This window comes from Diorhabda sublineata, chromosome 4 (assembly GCF_026230105.1).
Source record: "Diorhabda sublineata isolate icDioSubl1.1 chromosome 4, icDioSubl1.1, whole genome shotgun sequence".
Classification (NCBI taxonomy): Eukaryota; Metazoa; Arthropoda; class Insecta; order Coleoptera; family Chrysomelidae; genus Diorhabda; species Diorhabda sublineata.
Window position 1 is genome coordinate 20734719 of NC_079477.1, and position 16405 is coordinate 20751123.

Consider the following 16405-nt stretch of genomic DNA (forward strand, 5'->3'; position numbering starts at 1 on the left):
TATTTGCATCTATTACTATTTATAGAATAAATAGTAGATGGAGTCGGTGATTTTCTTTTATGTAGACTGGATTTAAAAACATGGGTAGATATAAGAAACGCACTGAGACAAAAATTTGACGATAAAACAGATAGAAATGTACTTTTGCAACAACTTAAATTTTGTTCAGAAATTAAAAAGAAGCAGCACTAGAATTTATTGATAGATTGAAAATATTATTATTTAAAATTTCTATTAAAACACAGGCCGATAATACGTTAGCACTCCAAACCAAAATTGCTTTTATGGAGCAAGTCGAATCAAGAACCCTTACTGTTTTGCTGGCAAATGTTTCTAGCGAGCTCCGTACAATTTTAATGATTCATAACCCCAAAATTCTAGAAGACGCAAACAATCTTGTTTTCAATCACAGTTTGATTAAACAATAAATTACTTCACGTTCCTATATTAATAGGCCACTTGCCTACCAAAGAAATATAAAATCAAAGATTATGCATAACAAACCCAATTATTTCATTCAACCTAATCACAATAAGAATCTAGGAACACATCCATTATTCTGAAGTCAACCAATAAATATTCAGTCAAGACCCTTAAACCAGCATTTCCTTACAAATCAAAAAAAAAATTTTGGAAGACGAAATAATGTATTTTCTCCAGAAAATTCTTATAAAACTACTACTAAACCTGTACAATGTCTACAACTAGTAGAATACCTTCTCTTCAGACAAAAAACTTCCCTAGGCAAAATCCATTTTTCGCTAACCCCCGTAAATAATCAATATCGATTTAGAAGAAAATTCTTCATGCCTTATATAAACAATCAAATTATTGAAATCTTACCTAGCTTATTACAAGTAAAAAATAAAACAGTACCTTTAGAAATAAGAAACCTTACAAACGAAAGCATAATCGTACCTTCTTTCCTAATTCCATAAGACAAAAAGCTGAATTATTTCGATCCGAAGATTTCGAAATATTCAACATAGAACAAATATTAGATTAACACAGTTTTGTCCAGTGAGAAGTAGTTTCAGAAACTGTAAGTTCACCTTACTTATATTGTTTTCCAAGTTATCTAAACTTAGTGAATTACACATCATAAACACAGTCAATTCGATTAGTACTTCACCTATAAAAGCAGCAAACCAATTTCGCATGCTACTATTTACAAATAGCGGCCAGGGCCATATTCCAAATTCCGGCCAAATAAAATCAAATATCAATGATGTCTTCAATCAATAATATACAGTCAGACACTCGTACAACAGTCATTAAAAGCTATTCATCAGCAGTTAACCAAGCTGTTTTTCCAAGCAAACAACAAGCAATCGTTTTTTCCGCTATCAACTATGCCAAATTACAGGACTACCTTATCCCATTAGGATCAATCATTCAACCAAAAAATATTATTTTTTCATCAAGGCTTTCGAACAATCGTGTCTGTATGTACTTGGCAAACAAATCAGTTGTTGACAACTTAATGAACAATTATGGCTCCATAACCGTCAACGGCGAAAAACTAGTAGCTCGTCGACTCATAACTCCGGCTGATAGAATCATACTTTCCAATGTAAGTCCAACCATCCCTCATCAACTGCTAACAGATGAAATATTAAAATTAGGTCTAAATCCAGTTTCTCCCATGACGTTTCTAAAAATCGGTGCAACATTACCTGAGTATAGTCACATCCTAAGCTTCAGAAGACAGATTTACGTAAGCCCCTATACGCAACAGCTTCCAGACTCCATACTGATTGAATTCGAACAAACCAGCTACCGAGTATTCCTCCAAAAAGATGGACTAACATGCTACAAATGCAAAGCTGATGGTCATATAGCCTCACAATGTATCAATAACTCCAGCCAACCAGAACCTAATACATATAGTTCAACATCAAATATTCAACCGCTCTCGACTTCCCAAACTCTTCTTACAACCCAAATCCAAACTCTTCCACCATCTTCGTCAACAAATAACATCAATACACAAAAATTGACTTCTTATCCAACAACAGAAGACTCTTCACTTAATCAAGAGACGCCCGCAACTTCAACGAATATGAAAGCAGAAACGGATGCAACAGATATTCCCAAAATCACAAACAAAAGGCCTATGGAAGACACCCCCACACCCGATAGCGATAATAACATAACGCCCGAAAAATTATTCCCTAAGCCAAAACCAATACTAAAAAAGAATAAATCGAGCAAGAAACAATCAACAATATCCTGCAAGGAGTTCATCGAAAATCATTCGCCACCTTTCATTCTGGACTACGACCAATTAATTGTACTACTAGATAATGTAACCGGCTCACTCCAATATAGCTCTAGATTTCACTTCTGACCTCCTTGCGCTTACTACTATGTTATCCGAAGTATATCCCTACATAAATGACAAGACAACAAAAACGAGAATCACCAAACTTAAAAAAAAGATATTTACTCATCTTGGCCAAGACTTAATTGAATCTGAATCTGATTCATCTACTAACAACTGATTTTTCGCACATAACCCTCTCAAATTAGTCCAAAATTCAACTCAATTCTTCAATGGAACATAGATGGTTTCTACCATCGACTCGGTATGCTACAAGTTATTATTAAAGAATACTCCCCGGACATCATATGCCTTCAAGAATCCAATCTTAAACCAGATGGCAGCTATTCAAACAGTCAATTTCAATTCTTCTCCAAAACTCGTAATAATACCAAACGTGCTAGTGGAGGAGTGGTAACTTTAATAAGCAAATCTTTACAAGCAGATCACTTCCATGTAAACTCAGATATCGAAGCCCTTGTAGTAAAACTCAACAGCCATAAAACCTCTTACATCTGTAATATATACAGTGCTCCCGACTCCACAATAGAATACAAAGACTTAGAAAACTTACTAAATCAGATACCAAGTCCAAGAATCATTGTTGGAGATTTTAATGCACATAACATAACCTGGGGCAGTAAATCGACAAACTCAAGAGGTCACATACTAGAGAAACTCATTGCCGACATTCCACTGAATTTTCTGAATGATGGAAGCCATACTAGGTTCAACATATCCACCGGAGAAACTTCTGCTATCGATTTAAGTCTCTGCGACCCAGCACTTTCTGCCAATCTATCATGGGAGGCTCTCTCGTACTCCTATGGAAGCGATCACTTTCCAATTATTATCGAAAATCGCACCTCTCCAGGAAAGTGTTCATCAAAATACTCACCTAAATGGAGAATAAATTCTGCAGATTGGACATCCTTCAGTAACCAGATCGAGCTAAACATGGATAGCTGCGATAATACCAACGATGTCCAGAAATGTGTATTGAACTTCAATAAAATCATCTTGGATAGTGCCAGCCAGCACATTGGCCAAACAAAAGATATAAAAGGCCATACTCCAGTCCCCTGGTGGAATCAAGATTGCGAAAAAGCTATCAGGGAAGCAAAAGCAGCGTTGAACAAGTATAGGAAACACAAAACTCTCCAAAATCGCGTAGAGTTGAAAAAATACAAAGCAAAGGCACAACTTGTGATCAAACAATCCAAGAAAAAACCTTGGCAGGAATATGTTTCTGGAATAAACTCCTCCACTCCAATAAATCAAGTCTGGACCAAAATAAGAAAAATGAATGGACATAGTTCAAAAAGCATTATCCGTAGCATTAAACACAATGACCGGTACTACTCATCCACAATAGATATAGCCAATATTTTGGGCCAATCCTACCAAGAACAATCGTCAACCTCAAATTTCACACGCGACTTTCTCAATAACAAGGCTCAAATCGAACAAACTCCCATCAGTTTTGAAGATACACTGGATAACCCTTTAAACCTTCCTATTACTATAGAAGAACTTGACAGCTCCTTAGAAAAAATGAAAAACTCGAGCCCAGGTCCAGACAATATTCCAGTCATATTCCTCAAATATCTACCACCTTCAGCAAAACGGCATCTACTGAAGCTTTTCAACAAGACATGGGAAGATAAAGTATTCCCTTCATTATGGTCTGAAGCTATTATTCTACCATTTTTGAAATCTAAAAAGCCCAAACAAGAAGCGAACTCGTACAGACCTATATCACTAACATGCTCAATGGGAAAACTGCTAGAGAAAATTGTCAACCAAAGGCTCATGTGGCACTTCGAAACTTCTAACCTCCTAATCAACGAACAAACTGGTTTTAGACCAAACTGCTCAACTCTTGACAATATTGTGGATTTGGAAAGTGAGATCAACGAGGCTTTTGCCACCAAACAGGTATGCGTAGCCATTTTCTTCGATATCTCAAAAGCTTTTGATACCTGTTGGACTCCAAACATTCTGATGCAACTACGAAGATGGAATATCACAGGAAATTGCCTAGCTTTCATCAACAACTTCCTTGCCAACAGAACATTCAAGGTTCGGGTCGACGACGTACTATCTGATGCTTACCGCCAAGCAAATGGAACCCCACAAGGCTCAGTTATCAGCCCTACTTTATTTCTGATTGCCATCAACAACATACTCAATAATCTCAAAAAACCATTGAAAGCAAGAGTCTTCGCAGATGACCTGGTAGTTTACATAAAAGGAAAAAATATAAATACAATATCTCTATTTATTCAACAATTCATCACAAATTTGGAACTATGGTCACGTCAATCCGGCTTCAGGTTTTCTGTTACCAAAACAACAGGTGTGGTATTCAGCAGAAATCGTTCATGTACTATCCCAAAATTGAAACTTTATAACCAAAATATCAACTTTGAATCATCAGCTAAATTTCTAGGAATGATCTTTGACCATAAGCTTACCTGGAAAGATCACATAGAGAAGTTAGTCCAAACATGTATGAAGCGGCTTAATATAATGAAAAGTCTAGGAAATATAAATTGGGGATCTGACCAAACAACGCTACTACTTATATATAAAACGCTGATTAGGTCTAAAATAGACTACGGCTCCATAGCTTACGCATCTGCCAGAAAAACTGTACTTCGCAAACTCGATGTTATCCATAATACAGCATTAAAAACAGCTTCAGGCTCGATTACAACATCCCCTAATACCAGCAATCGAAGTCTTCTTGGTGAACCATCATTAAACTACAGACGCTCTATATTGAGCTTGAATTACGCGGCTGCTATATCCACTAATGCTGGAAAACCAGTTTACAATAAGACATTCAACAACATATATAGAGATCTTTTTGATAAAAAACCGCATCTATCAAAGCCATTCTATGCCAGAGTTAGAGATCTTCTTCAGAAATTTAACCTAGAGCTCCCAACAATGTTTCCATCCACTGTCGAACATCCAGCCCCGTCGACAATCTCTACCCCTCGCTGCCATACTGACATGACCGGGTTTGATAGGGATACAAATCGCCATGAAATCTTTGCTACATTGACTTCAACATAGTCTACACGGATGCTTCGAAATCGGAGGCAGGAGTGGGTGCTGCAGTAGTGACCGCAACTGAATCTTACAGCATAAAATTCTCTTCTCACAGAAGCATATTTACGGCAGAACTCTATGCTATCTTTCATGCCCTTAAAGTAACTACCTCCTTCCCAAATCCCAAAACCCTAATTTTAACTGATTCCTTAAGAAGCATTCAATCCTTGAAACATCTCTATCCCAAGCATCCAATATTACAATCAATCAAATGACTGCTTCACAATATCCAGAACGACAAGAAATCTGTCGATTTCATTTGGATTCCTGCTCACATTGGCATCAGAGGCAACGAAAAAACGGACCTATGTGCGCGTAACGCAATCGTAAACGTTAATGCTGAACTCATAACAAAGTGCGTGGTGAGTGACGTGAGAACACTTATTCGGGAAAAAGTTCACAACCACTGGCAACAAGACTGGCAGCGATCGCAAGACAAACTTCGCGAATTTAAATCAACAGTGACACTGTGGAAGCATCCAAAAATATCACGCAGAGCACAAGTGACTATTACTAGACTTAGAATAGGGCATTGCAAATTTACGCACACTTATCTTTTCAATAATGACAATGCTCCTATATGTGATTCATGTCAAGAACACTTAACAGTGAAACATGTCCTGATCAACTGCACTAAGTTCGACACGTACCGGCTAAAATATAGACTACCCACAGACTTAAATATACTCTTAGGTCTAAACTGCCCAGTAGATAAATTGTTGGGATTCCTAAAGGACATTAATCTACTAAACAAAATTAGCGGATTAGCTTGAAATAAAAAAAAACAAATATTAAATGATAAAGTAGAACCAAAATTCGATTTAAATAACATAAATTCTGCCAATATCAATTACAATGATGACTTCCCTTTAATCAGATCATCAGGAAGAAAAGCTGGAATTGAAAAAACCTTTCTCAATTTCCAGAAGTATTACATAGATCTAATGAAAAATTAACTTTCACTAATAGTGTTAAAAATTAAATAAAAACAAAAGATGAAATACCGATTCATACAAAATCATATTGGTATCCCTACATACACAAAGCCGAAGTACAAAGACAAATAGCACAAATGCTAGATGACGGAATAATAAGACCTTCATAAAATCCTTGGTCCGCCCCTGTCTGGATTGTTCCAAAGAAAATGGATATGTCTGAAATACAAAAATGGCGAATAGTAACGGATTACAGAAAACTAAATGAAAATACTATAGATGACAGATACCCTTTACCAAACATCTCAGATATCTTAGACAAATTAGGAAGAAGTCAGTATTTCACAACCCTACACTTGACTTCTGGATTCCACCAGATTGAAGTATATCCAGATTCTATTCAAAAAACCGCTTTCAATGTCGAAAATAGACATTACAAATATGTACGAATGCCATTTGGTTTTAAAAATCGCCCCCGCGACTTTCCAACATGATGAATAACGTATATACAAAACAAAATATTTCTTGTTTACATGGACGACATAATAATATTCTCAACTTCTTTACAAGAACTTATTGACAATCTTAAGCAAGTGTTTAAAGGACTCAAAGAAAATAATCTGAAAGTCCAACTAGACAAGTGTGAATTTCTATGTAAATCCGTTGAATTCTTAGAACATGTTATAACAACAGATGGCATAAAACCAAACCCCAAGAAAATTGAAGCCATAAAAAATTTTTGAATTCCGAAAAATTTGCTCAACTAACGAAACCTATGACTAGTTGCTCAAAGAAAGGTATAACTGTAGTATATAACCAAGAGTTTATAAATTGTTTTGAAACCTGTAAGAAAATATTAACAAGCAATCAAATTCTGCAGCACCCCGACTTTTCTAAGCCATTCGTTCTTACTATAGATGTTACCAATTTTGCTATAGGTGCCATATTGTCACAAGGACCTATTGGCAAAGACCTCCCAGTTGCTCACGCTTCAAGTACCTCAAACCCAGCAAAAGATAATTATAGCGTAATAGAAAAAGAGTTATTAGCCATAGTGTGGGCTACAAAATATATCCGACCCTATTTATTTGGAGAGAAATTTAAAATCATTTCCGATCATAAGCTTCTTCAGTGGTTATTTTCTATAAAGGAACCAAACTCAAAATTAATTAGATGGCGATTAAAACTCGAAACGTATGATTATGAAATTATATATAAAATAGGTAAAAACAATATAAATGCTGATGCTATTTCAAGAATCCAAATTAATGCCATAGATGAAAACTACGACGACAATATTTACCTTTTTCCAAATTTCGATCTAATGATCTACCTTTCCTAGATACTGTCAATTTAAACGAAATCTTACATACTTTAGAGACTATACACTCTAATACAGAAAATCCCATAATATGAGCCCCATACATAAAAAAACCATTAAACGTTTATAAAAATCAAATCGTGTTTAGATATTCAAATGACAATGTAACAAAAATCAAAAAGGAAAAATTTTTTGATAAACAAAGATCATATATATTTTTACCCAATGATCCCTCTGAAAACGACATTTGCAAAATAATTGAAGAAAACTTCATTCCAAAAGCAACTTATTGCGTGTATTTTAAAAATAAAACTCTCGAACCTCTAATATGAAGAGTTTTTCAAAAATATTTTAGAAAAGGTTCTTTTATTTTATATATAACCAATTCAATATTGGAAGATGTAACAGACAATGACATCCAACAAGAAAAAATAAAGTTTTATCATGAAACTAAAATTATAACAGAAAACATTGCTTCCCTTAAAAAGGTCTATTATTGGCCAAATAAAGAAAACGATGTGAAAACTTATGTCAACCATTGCGAGATTTGTCAGGAATAAAAATAAGAGAGACACCCAAACAAATTAGTATTTAAACCTACTCCTATAGGCTATGAAACCTTCGATTATTTACATAGACTCCTTCAAAACTCTCAAAACACATGATATTTTTTAACAATCATTGATAGTTTTTCTAAGTTAGGTCAAGCTTATCGCCTAAATACTCAAACGGACACCGAAATAATAGATAAATTAATAATATATATATATATATATATATATATATATATATATATATATATATATATATATATATATATATATATATATATATATATATCATTATGGCATACTAGGAAAAATAACATCAGATAACGGTAAAACATTCAAAAACGAAAATGTATAAAATTTATGTTCCTTACACAATATTGAAATGCATTACTGTACACCTAGAAATCTCAACTCTAATAGTCCTATCGAAAGATTTCACTCCACCTAACAAGAAACCATGGTAACTCTGAAAATTAAAAGTTGATTATCGTAACCCTCTCGAATTGAGTGAAGAGCAAATTATCTCTAATTACATGCAAGAACATTCAGAAAACATTCAAGCAATAAATAAACAAATTCATGATTCCCTAACATGTTGACATGTTAGGGTAACAGTATATTGAATAAACGAAACATAAATAGAAGTGAAAAATATTACTATCGGCCCCGATAAACCTTTATACGAAAAGAAATTCTCTCAAAACATGAAAACTTCAAGCAAGTATGAAAAAATCCCTACTCCCATTCAAAATAAAAGAAAAATTCATAAAAATAACGTTATCTTTTTCTAGATAACACAAATCTTTTTTCTACCCTTTTCCATTGCTTCGTAGCTGATACCACAGAAGGGTTCAGGTTCTATGAAGGGAATGCCACCGCTTTAACAAGCTTATTAGCTATTTCATTTCCGTTCGCACTGGTGTATCCCGGAATCCATTGTAGGGTAATTTTGTTTTTGACCAGCTCGTTTAATTTTTCTAGGCAGTCTTAAACGAGTTTGGATTTTATGGTATTGGAGCTTAGAGTTTTAATGGCTGCTTAACTATCGGACAGAATGGTGATCTCCTGTTTGCGACAGTTCCTATTAAATTTATTATTAAACCAAACACATATTTAATTGCGTAGATTTCTGCTTGAAAAATGGTTGGCGCGCTGTAGACTTTCAGAGTGTTTGGTTTTGGGCCCGTACACTCCTATTCCAGTTCCGTCTGCTGATTTTGATTCATACGTATACTATTTAATGGCATTTCTGTTCATTTCTTGTTGTTGTGTTGTTGTTCCCACTTGCTTTTACACTTTATTATTGAGGTGAAGCTTTTCTCAAAGCTAAGCTTTTTTGATATGATGTACTGAGGCATTTTCCAGGGTTGGTCATTATTTAGGAATGGGTTTTCTTCCATCTCTGAACATTCCAAACCACTGCCTGATATGTGATGATTGGTCTCACAATTGCCGTGTATTCATCAGGGCTTTTGTGGCTTTGGTGATTATTTAATTTTCATGTTTGTTCCAGAAAAGTTCATTGTCTACTGTGAGTCCCAGATATTTCCCCTCTGTTTTTCACTTGATTACTTGCCCGTCTAGCTTGATGGGCTTGACGTTGAGTTTTTTTCTTCCTAGGGAAGTAGGAACTTAATTACGAAAAAACACCTGTCCAGTGCTACTTAGCCTATCTATGCAAACTTAGTCTTTTTGAAGAGAGCTCCTTTCTACCAATGTAAGAGTTATAATTTCGAAACAACCTAATGAGTAACGTATACACTAGAGGGAGCTATTTATTTATTTTTTTAAATCTAGCCATTCTTGAAAAATGTTGAAGGGAAACATGCAGTTTTAATTAAGGAATATAAAAGTAGACCAAATTAGCAACAGATTAGCGAAAACCGCATGTCGATATCTTTTTCGTATTACGAGATATCCTAAGAAATGTATAAATTTTAAGCATTTTCCTTTAAACATAAATTACTCTGGGTTGACTGAACGGATTTTAACATTTTTTGAGTCCTCAAAATTGTCTTTCCTTGTTCTATTAATAACAGTTCCAATTATTATGTCAATATTAATTATGCTGTCACCGGTAAACTGCGTTATGAAAATTAAAATGGAAATATATAAAAACAAGTAGTGAGCCATGAAAAAAACAAAACAAAAATGTATGTCTTGTGGCAAATGAATAAATCTAGTAATTTGTTCATTTACATGTCATTGCGATTTGTGTGCATTAAATTCGATATAAAATTTACTTAAAAGTTATATCTAAGATGATTCTTACAAACGAAGAAGCATTTGATGATAGGCATTCATTTTGAATGTATGAGAAATGCAACAGTTGCGGATAGGATATATGCCATATAATATCCCCAACAACGTCATCAACGTATTTTGTCAGGACACAGGTAAATTATGATGTGAAAAGATATGTTTCTTAAACAAAATATACCTGCATAATATTATTTGTGGACATGGTTATATGTTAACATAATAATTTATCTATTATTCCGGAAAGATATTTGATAGGTCATTATATTTCTTTTAGATTTCATCCATATCATATAGTACTGCATCAACAATTGGTTGATCGTGATTACGACAGATGCTTGGATTATTGCAACTGGTTACTACATATGGTATATGACGACCTTCAATTACTGTCACGTATTTTGTGGTCAGACGAAGCTACATTTAGTAGTAATGGTACGGTTTACCGGCATAATATGCACCATTGGTCACAGAATAATCCACGCTGGATGGAAGAAGTTCAGTATCAGGGGCGATGGTCGTTGAAATTTTATAAAGAATGAATTACCAGTACTTCTAGGAGATATATCACTAGCAACTCGTAGGTCTATGTTGTTTCAGCACGATGGGTGTCCGGCGCATTTCTCCAGACAAGTTAGAGAATTTTTAGTTAATGCATACCCTGATAGGTGGATAGGACGTGGAGGCCTATTTTTTTGGCCAGCCAAGTCACCACACTCAGCCGTCCTAGATTTCTATCTCTGGGGCCGGATTAAAGACATTGTGCTATTAGACCCAGTAATAGAGATAATATGATCGAGAGAATACGAAACGCCATTCAGAGTATTTCGAGAGCAGAAATTTAAACTGCTGTTCAATCTACTCTTCAAAGAATAAACGCTTGTATCGAAAACGGTAATACGACAATAAGAAAAAGATATCGCCATGCGGTTTTCGCCATTCTGTTGCTAATTTGGTCTACTTTTATATTCCTCAATTAAAACTTCATGTTTCCATTTACCATTTCATTTTTTCATGGCTCACTACTTGTTTTTATATATTTCCATTTTAATTTTCATAACGCAGTTTCCCGGTGACAGCATAATTAATATTGACATAATAATTGGAACTGTTATTAATAGAACAAGGAAAGACAATTTTGAGGACTCAAAAAATGTTAAAATCCGTTCAGTCAACCCAGAGTAATTTATGTTTAAAGGAAAATGCTTAAAATTTATACATTTCTTAGGATATCTCGTAATACGAAAAAGATATCGATATGCGGTTTTCGCTAATCTGTTGCTAATTTGGTCTACTTTTATATTCCTTAATTAAAACTGCATGTTTCCCTTCAACATTTTTCAAGAATGGCTAGATTTAAAAAAATAAATAAATAGCGCCCTCTAGCGTATACGTTACTCAATAGGTTGTTTCGAAATTATAACTCTAACATTGGTAGAAAGGAGCTCTCTCCAAAAAGACTAAGTTTGCATAGATAGGCTAAGTTGCACTGGACAGGCGTTTTTTCGTAATTAAGTTCCCACTTCCCCCCACCTCTTATTTGAAGAGATAGACTAAAACTTGTAAAATCAATTATACGCTGAATTTCTTGAAGAATACGATAATCATAGTTTAAATACATCTTAATTAGGTAAAATTTGTAAATTATTCATTTTATAACTTTTGGTATTTAATTACGCCCTCTGGCGGTGGACCACAACTCTGTAAATAATTTCCAGGTTTTTCTTAAGGTCACTTTTGTTATAACTCTTTGTTTTAAAAAATAACCATACGATAGAAACAAGAAACTAACAATTATTATAAGAAGAGTATATAACTTTTTAAATAATGGAATTGTTTGTAATAAACCGTACAACTTTCCAGCTCGAGAATAACCTTGTAAAATTGAAAAATCTAATAATTAATACAAGTAATTAATCTATTTTTGAAATATCTTACACAGACAACAAATTATTCATAATAAATTATTTAATCAAACTAATTAATCAATTTAGTTCTCACAACAAAAAAATGTTGGATATTTTACGTTTTCAATCATTAGCCACTATAGTATTAACCAGTAAGTACAGTGAATATTCTAATTGAGTCACAAACCGGATAACAAGGTAAAGTTAATTCGTAATGCAATGAAATTTTGTGCCAAACTATATCAATTCATACCAAAATTGAATAATAGAATATAACCATTATTTGCTGTAATATTCACAATTTTTTTGTACAATGACTGTAGTTTATTGAAGTACTATGAAATAAATCCATTTCTATGGTTTTAAACTCATTCTGGGTTGAACTAACTAAGCATACTTACAATAGATACTTTCTCTGGAATACTTTAACAATCATACAGAGTGTTCAACTTGCTACTATTTTCGGCAACAATCAGTTAAAATTCTTTAAATTATCTGTTCAACTTACTTGCAATTCCTATTATTGATGAGTGGAAGTGAAGAGGATTGTGAATTGGATATCAAAATTAACTTTATGAACTAGTAGTATTATGGGAGGCTGTGTAGATTAATAGATAATATCGAGATGTAAAGCTGAAAGCTGCCTATTATAGATGAACTTATTTTTTCTAATATATATTCTATAATTACAGATACAACTATACACTATAGCTCAGTATATTCAAAGAAAATACAATTGAGATATCCACTCCATTTCCTTCGATTATGCTACTAAATGATTTTTGAAGAAAATAAGATTCTATTGTAAAATATTATCAAAAAATGAGAAATATGAAATCTTGGAAAACTGTAGAGAAAAAGAAGGAAAGGTATTTTATAAATAGTTAGCATCCTTTTTATCAGATTCTTGTATTTCTTTTCCTCTTCCATTAGTTTCTTTTCCAAAATAATCCGCAATTTCTTGCAAGCTTTTTCCTTTGGTTTCCGATGTAAAACACAACAAAAATTGTTCCAATAAATGAAACTACTCTATAAAAGAAAAATACACCAGACCTACCAAAATATTTAATCATAGTTGGATAAATTTTTACAGCTGCAAAGTTGAAAAATAACCAAGGCCTGATTTAAGGCCTGCTGCAGTTCCTCGAACCTTGGCAGGAAATAATTCAGCCGCTAAAGCAAATGGAAATGGAAGAAAACCTATAGAACTCATAACAAAATCCATTAAAGGAAGAATAGAGGAATAATTGATAAGTTCTCTCCTCTAATAGTACAATACTTTTTAAGTTTTATGTTCAAAGCTAATAGTAGTAAGCAAAACGTCATGCCATTACCCGAAGATATTGATAAAGGTGGACTTCTGAAACGTTTGGCGAGGAAACTTGGGAGAATTGCACTTATAAGCCTGACAACAGCGATTATCACTATTGTAATATAGGAATCAAACGAACACCTGCATTATTCACTATATCTATAGCATAAAATATTATTACAAAAATACCACAAAATTGTTTAAATATGAAGTAGGTTAAAACTAAACCAATTGACTTAGAGCAATGAGGTTGCAGTTGTAGTTCTTCAGGTTATGTCGGGGATCACTTTCCAAACAAAGTTTTAACTGCGTTTATGATCTTATATGTCTTAAGTCATTTCTAGTTTTTTCGTATTTTATTGATGAATTTTGCAAAACAATACCTTCTAGCACAAAACACATTACCATCTTAGATAACAGTGAACGGATTACACACATTTTAAATGACTTTAAAGAACTACACTTCGTCACAAACTCTGTTTGAAAAGTGAACTATTACAATATGACGGCCATGACGTCACGCTCTAGTTGTTTATTAAATATTCTTTAAATTATTGTCTCATTTAAAAATAAAACGTTTTAAATTTTTGGTTTTAGCTTCCCACGTCAGTAAAAAGTGAGCTTATGAACAGGTAACGGCTTCTTTGGTGTTTTATCTGGTTTGTGTTATAAAATGTCTTATAAATGGTGTACTAATAGTTCCTTGAAAACACCTTAAAAAATATTAATGGCATGCCCACAGAAATAAAGCAACGAAAAAAGTAGTTTCAATTTGCACGATGATATCCAGGGACCTCTCGACTACAACTTCAATTTATAATTGTGAAGGTCACTTTCATGTAAGTTTGAATTATTATATTAATTTTTCCATTTTTCTAATATAAATAATTACAATAATGAAATGAAAACTTAACCGAAGTAATACAAATATCATAACTTCCATTTAAATTACTGGAAGAACGAGCCATCAAGCAAATAGTACATACTTTTATTGGAATGCAAAGAAACCTTCCACCATAATTGCATATAGCTTGAAAAGTTTGAATCATGCGCTTTCTGTTGTAAATGTTTTCAATTGACGATAAAGATAGACAAAACAGAACTTAATATAGGTATACTGTAACTACTGTAAACCAAAAGAAAATGAAATGACTGGTCCACTGATAGCCAAAACAAAGTTTAATTGAATGGCGTTAGACTACATCGAGTGTTGACTATTAATTGAAGTCACTCGTAGCTGATTGGTGAACCATCTGTTTCAGATCACATGACAAAATAATCAAATTTGATGATTTTCTGTTTTTAAAATTATAATGTTTTTAGCAAAAAAGAAAAATTTGAAGGAATCATATTTATTTAAAATTTCAACAAATAAAGCATTTTAAGATGAAATTTTTAAAAATCGTTGTCATAGCTTATTTCATCTTTTTTGCTATAAAATCTAATTCAACTTTGATGGTTATACATCTGATTTGAAACATTATCAGTAAGAAAATCGATATTTCCTATTAAATTGAATCTTAAATCAAAGTAATGCAAAATAAAATAGGACTTGCTTCAATTTCTAGTTTTGGTTGTGCAATTATTATTTTGACCAAAAGGAGATAATGAATTTGAAAAAATTTTCTATTATATTGACTAGAGAGAAAACAACTTACCTGTAGAATAAGACCTAAAAGGTAGACAACAAGCACTCCTAATAAAAAAGATACAGTAGCCCAAGTAGTGAAAATACCTCGAAGTTTGGGTGTGGATATTTCTGCCATATAAACGGTAGCCGGTGAACCACTTAAACCTGTCCAGTAGGTATTCTTTCTATGATAACTAGCCGAAAATAAAAATCTTTTGAATAACAGAAGATAGCAATAGTGATCCAACCTAAGAAAAAAATGATGTTTGCAATGATAATTGCTATTTTTCGTCCATAACTATCCGCTAGCAGTCCAGCAAAAAAGCATCCAAAAGGAGTTGCCAACGAAGCTACACTAGCTCAAATTAATTATTATTATCAAAACGTTCGCTTTGTGGAATCTGAATTATAATTATTAATTTGATAGGCCTCGAAACAGAAACAAGTGAATTTAAGTTTTTCCAATCGCCAGGGATCAATTCTCATTAGAAATTATATCTCCAAACTAAGAAGAAACTCTCAAATAAATATAGAGTAACTAATGAATAACATAGCTCTCATCAAAGTGACAAATGTTATCTGATCTAGGAAATAAATATTGATCAAGGCCAACTTAAATTTCATGACTTGCTGTTGATATATCTATATAAAACATATTAAGATTTATAGTGTAGTCATAACTATTCTTATGTGTTATTGGTCTTTCTATAATATATAGGTAAAGAAAATGTTCATGGAAATTTGAAAATACTAAATAATATTTTGAATATATTACTCACCAAACCATGATAACTGACTACTATCGAGATTCTGTTCAAGAGCTGGCAAAGCAATATACCTGGAGCTATACACGAAAAATTTGATAGTAAACCCAATAAAACCTAAAACAATTTAGCCGGAGTAATTAGGACAATTGGAAGTTAATGAGGAGTATACATAGGTAATGCTACCTATTTCGAGATACAAGAAAACTACAAGTGTTTTTAAGAAATCAATCTATTCATGTTCATAATAATTACTACCTACATCAATGCACTTTTGTAACCT

General features: G+C 33.2%; 1 pseudogene; it reads right to left on the reverse strand.

The window, feature by feature from the left end:
• Positions 1–13290: 13290 nt before the first annotated feature.
• On the reverse strand, positions 13291–16180 carry LOC130443318 (facilitated trehalose transporter Tret1-2 homolog; annotated as a pseudogene).
• Between the last annotated feature and the right edge of the window lie 225 nt (positions 16181–16405).